This window comes from Polyodon spathula, unplaced genomic scaffold, assembly GCF_017654505.1.
Source record: "Polyodon spathula isolate WHYD16114869_AA unplaced genomic scaffold, ASM1765450v1 scaffolds_3021, whole genome shotgun sequence".
In the NCBI taxonomy this organism is placed as follows: Eukaryota; Metazoa; Chordata; class Actinopteri; order Acipenseriformes; family Polyodontidae; genus Polyodon; species Polyodon spathula.
This window is the reverse complement of record NW_024474485.1, coordinates 37,603-42,602: the sequence shown is the minus strand read 5'-3', so window position 1 is coordinate 42,602 and position 5,000 is coordinate 37,603. Positions and strand designations below refer to the sequence as shown.

Sequence of the window (5,000 nt, the reverse complement as noted above, 5' to 3'; positions counted from 1 at the left end):
TTCTCCAACATCCACGGTCTCTCAGCTGTTTCTCCAACTCCTCACTCCATCGAAACCGGATCAGGTTCTGCATTCTCCTTCCCGTTGCCACTGCAATACCGGGTCGATGCTCCCAGCGCCTTCTCTCCCGCTCACCATTTAATATTCAACACCCCTATGCTGCGGTCATAATAACACATACACTTGATCTGAGCCAAGAGGCCGAGAAGCGATGCCCACAATGGTTTTGGCCAAACGCCCCGGGCGCGGCCGCCCGCCGCAGCAGTCGTGGTACTTGCTTCTCGGAGGGAGGAAGGAAGGAAGGAGGGAAGGAAGGAAGGAAGGAAGGAAGGAAAGGTGCCGGGCTCCAACGGGGGCGACCGCCCTTTCTGTGCTCGTTCTGCTTTTAAACTCCAGGTGGAGCCCCTCCCTGAGGGGAAGGGCTGTCCAAAAATTGGATCGAACTCGTAAATGCTCCTCTCCACGGAAATCTTTAGTAAAAGGCGAAAGGTTCATTCGAGCTGTAGAGAAGCCGGAGCGTGCCTTTGCTGGTGGCCGAGCCCCTTCCGGCCGGCCCAAAGGCCCTCCCCTCTGCCAAGCGGCAGCGAGGCCACGCACGCAAAACAAAAACAGGGAACTCCTCCCAAAACGCATCTGCCGTTCCGCCCCGGCGAAAGGGCGCTTTGCTGCTGCTGCTGCTGCTACACTGGCCTGCTGCGTGTGTTAGGCCTGCCTGAATATGAAATATGAAAAAAAAAAAAAAAAAAAAAAAAAAAAAAAAAAAAAAAGAACGAAAAGAGCGGGAAAACGGCGCGTCCCAGGAAAGGGGAGGAGGGGAGGGATTTTCTATTCCCGTTCCACAGGAGGGTGGGGGCTCCTCTTCTCTCTCTCTCTCTCTCTCTCTCCGCAGTATTTAGTCAGAAATCGAAAAATTGTCTCTCTCTTTAGTATAAAAAAAATGCATGCACAAAAAAACGGTTCTCACCCGGCTTGCAAACAAAAAAGAAAAAAAAAAAAAACAAAAAGATTGAAAAAAAAAAAAGGACGTCTCCCAGGAAAGGAGCGTCATCTCTCTCTCTCTCTCTCTCGCTCTCTCGCTTCTTTGAACCTTTCGCTAGCAATAGATACCTTTCTGAGAACTGGGCACCGTTCCCGGAGGTACTGCAATACCGGGTCGATGCGTGGAGTGGACGGAGCAAGCCCCGCTTCCATCTCCCGTATTGTTCCAAAAATCGAAAAATTTAATATAGACGGTCCCCCTATGGGGGACGTATCAGATATTAAACTGATAAGAACAGATACTACACTTGATCTGAGCCAAGAGGCCGAGAAGCGATGCCCACAATGGTTTTGGCCAAACGCCCCGGGCGCGGCCGCCCGCCGCAGCAGTCGTGGTACTTGCTTCTCGGGCGGGCGGAGGGAGGAAGGAAGGAAGGAACGAAGGAAGGAAGGAAGGGAAGGAAGGGAAGGAAGGAAGGAAAGGTGCCGGGCTCCAACGGGGGCGACCGCCCTTTCTGTGCTCGTTCTGATTTTAAACTCCAGGTGGAGCCCCTCCGTGAGGGGAAGGGCTGTCCAAAAATTGGATCGAACTCGTAAATGCTCCTCTCCACGGAAATCTTTAGTAAAAGGCGAAAGATTCATTCGAGCTGTAGAGAAGCCGGAGCGTGCCTTTGCTGGTGGCCGAGCCCTTGCGGCCGGCCCAAAGGCCCAAAGGCCCAAGGCCCTCCCCTCTGCCAAGCGGCAGCGAGGCCACGCACGCAAAACAAAAACATGGAACTCCTCCCAAAACGCATCTGCCGTTCCGCCCCGGCGAAAGGGCGCTTTGCTGCTGCTGCTGCTACACTGGCCTGCTGCGTGTGTTAGGCTGGCCTGCTGCCCATAAAAAAAAAAAAAAAAAAAAAAAAAAAAAAAAAAAAAAAAAGAAAAAAAAAAAAAAAAAAAAAAAAAAAAGCAACAAAAAAAAAACCTCGCCCCCCCTTTTGCCGCGCCAGGGAGGGGTCCCCCCCTTTTATTCCCCCTCCACCCTGGGAGGAGGGAGGGAGGTTCGGGTGGGGCTCTGCTCGGGATCTCTCTCTTCTCCCCCTCGAGGGGGGGGGGGTCTCTCTCTAGCGAGCTCGTCCCAACTCTCAAAGACCCCTTCTCTCCTACCGCCCGCGTGTCAATCCCCCCCCCTCTCACATCTCTCTCTCTCGTCTCGCTCTCGTCCTCGCAAGGGTCATGCTTAGGCCTGTCTCCCGGGGTCTGTCTATAATAAAAAATCCGATCTCTCTCTCGCTCTCTCTTTTGTCCTTTCTGAGAACTGTGCACCGTTCCCGGAGGTACTGCAATACCGGGTCGATGCGTGGAGTGGACGGAGCAAGCCCCGCTTCCATCTCCCGCTTCCAAAAATCCATTTAATATAGACGGTCCCCCTATGGGGGACGTATCAGATATTAAACTGATAAGAACAGATTTGATTTTTTAATTTTAATTTTTTTTTTTATTTGAAAAAATGACAAAATGAATTCTATTTCAAAGAAAACATTAGAAAAAAACATAACATTTAAATCAAAACCATAGCTAATCTAGTTACAAAAATCATCCAAAGTTAAAAAAGGTTTTTATGTTTTTGTAAACACAACAAAAACATTCAAAAATTGTGCAACCAATGAACCAAAAACAAAGACATTTCATGGTTTTGTTGACACATAAACTTTAGCAGAATCAAAATAACCAAAGAAAAACACACAATACATTAAATTCTTAGAAAGAAACAGAGAATTTTTTTGGATACAATTTGCACCAAATTAAAACATGATCAATTTTTGAAACATATCAATTTTCCAAAGTTTTAAACATATGCAACAACAAATATTTCAAAAACAAAACACAAAAACAAATCTTTTATTCCCACTCCCACTCTTCAGTTCCAACATTTCTTTTTCAACTCAAAAATCATATTCAACACAGAACAAAAAACTTTCTTTTAAACCTCTTTACTTCTTAATAATCCCCTTTCTTTTCTCTTCATCTTTCCATCTTGCACATAACAAAACTCTATTCCTTTCTGTTCTGTATTTTTTTACCTCTGCCTCTGTTATCACCCCCTTCAACAATCTCTCCTTCCAATCCATTAACTCAAAAAACTCCCTCCTACAAAGACTCCGCATTAAATTATCCTCCTTTTCTTCCATTATTTTTCCCTCAAAATCCCTCGGTTCCAGTCCTCTTAATGGGTCTCCTCTTCTTTTCCTCATCTCCTCTTTCTCCACGCTTTCATACCAGCTGGGACCAGCTGCACCCTCGTTGGCACTCTCCTCTCTCCTGCTCCCGGCTCCAGGTTCTCTGTCCTTCCGCTTTTTCTTTATTTCTCTCTCCGTTTCCTCCATCGCCTCACTCTCTTGCACCTTGTCCGCCCCACCATCACCTTCACCACCACCACCTACATACCCACACCTCCACCCTCTTTCACTTCCTTACCACTCATACTCCCTCCACCACTCTCCACACCACCTTCCTTACTTACATCACCACCCCCTTTACTCCCTCCACTCATTCCCTTTCCACTCCCATCTTTCTTTGCACCATCACCACCCTCCTTTGCTCGCTCACCATCCATACCACTCCCACCTCCACTCTTTTCTTCTCCACTCCCATCATTCTTTGCACCATCACCACCCTCACTTGCTCTCTCACCACCCATACCACGCTTTCCACACTCTCTATACAGGTGATCCAGTGCTCCACACATACTGCAACTTTTGGGAGTTTTACAGTCCATCGCTTCATGCCCTTTTCGCCTGCATTTCTGGCAGAACATTACTTTGCACTCGCTCGCCTCATGCCCTTCAGTGTCACACTTAAAACACTTTCGCGGCTGCCCAGGGTAACTTAAAAAACCCCTGTTTCCCCCAATCTGTACATGTCCCGGAGGGTGTACTATACCCCCCTCCTTTGAACTGCAGATCTTCAGCCTCACAATAAACTTCCACTTCCCGGTCCAAATACCAACAGGGTCAAGTACTTTAAAAGGTCCCGAAATAATGTCGCAAAAACGGCCAACATACTGTGCGACTTCCTCCTGCCCAACATATGGGTTATACATGAAAACAAACAAAGGCCGAACTTCCCTTGCAAATAACGGATCTGCAATATACATCGAAAAAGGCCTTTCATTTTTCTTCTTCTGATAAGTATCCCAAACACTTTGAGCCAACTCTTCACTGCACAAGGCCAAATCAAAAAACTTTTCATAGTTCTGAAAACAGAAAATAGACTTCACCTCCAGTTTCAGTCCTTTTAAGAGCACCTCCTTCACAAAGAATTCTCGTCCGCCCGGTGTATCCTTCAGTTCTGCAACCTCGACGCTTTTCAGTTCTTTCTCCAAAACCTCACTCCAACGGAAACGGATCAGGTTCTGCATCCTCCTTCCAGTCGCCATCGTATTCCGCTCCCAGCGCCTTCTCTTCCTCACTGGATCCTCAGGATGCTGCGGTCATGCCACATACACTTGAGCAGAGCCAAGAGGCCGAGAAGCGATGCCCACAATGGTTTTGGCCAAACGCCCCGGGCGCGGCCGCCCGCCGCAGCAGTCGTGGTACTTGCTTCTCGGGCGGGCGGAGGGAGGAAGGAAGGAAGGAAGGAAGGAAGGAAAGGTGCCGGGCTCCAACGGGGGCGACCGCCCTTTCTGTGCTCGTTCTGCTTTTAAACTCCAGGTGGAGCCCCTCCCTGAGGGGAAGGGCTGTCCAAAAATTGGATCGAACTCGTAAATGCTCCTCTCCACGGAAATCTTTAGTAAAAGGCGAAAGGTTCATTCGAGCTGTAGAGAAGCCGGAGCGTGCCTTTGCTGGTGGCCGAGCCCTTCCGGCCGGCCCAAAGGCCCAAAGGCCCTCCCCTCTGCCAAGCGGCAGCGAGGCCACGCACGCAAAACAAAAACAGGGAACTCCTCCCAAAACGCATCTGCCGTTCCGCCCCGGCGAAAGGGCGCTTTGCTGCTGCTGCTACACTGGCCTGCTGCGTGTGTTAGGCCTGCCTGAATATGA

The 5,000-nt window shown here is 49.1% G+C and overlaps 3 non-coding genes and 2 pseudogenes across 3 annotated transcripts; all 5 read right to left on the bottom strand.

Moving 5' to 3' along the window:
* Positions 1-402: 402 nt before the first annotated feature.
* LOC121311168 lies at positions 403-520 on the bottom strand. The gene has a single exon (XR_005949123.1). It is a non-coding gene; the product is annotated as a U5 spliceosomal RNA (small nuclear RNA).
* Positions 521-1,115: 595 nt separating this feature from the next.
* Positions 1,116-1,316, bottom strand: LOC121311207 (annotated as a pseudogene).
* Positions 1,317-1,527: 211 nt separating this feature from the next.
* Positions 1,528-1,645, bottom strand: LOC121311241. Its single transcript, XR_005949177.1, has one exon. It is a non-coding gene; the product is annotated as a U5 spliceosomal RNA (small nuclear RNA).
* A 630-nt stretch (positions 1,646-2,275) lies between these two features.
* On the bottom strand, positions 2,276-2,484 carry LOC121311212 (annotated as a pseudogene).
* A 2,195-nt stretch (positions 2,485-4,679) lies between these two features.
* On the bottom strand, positions 4,680-4,797 carry LOC121311167. The gene has a single exon (XR_005949122.1). It is a non-coding gene; the product is annotated as a U5 spliceosomal RNA (small nuclear RNA).
* Positions 4,798-5,000: the final 203 nt, after the last annotated feature.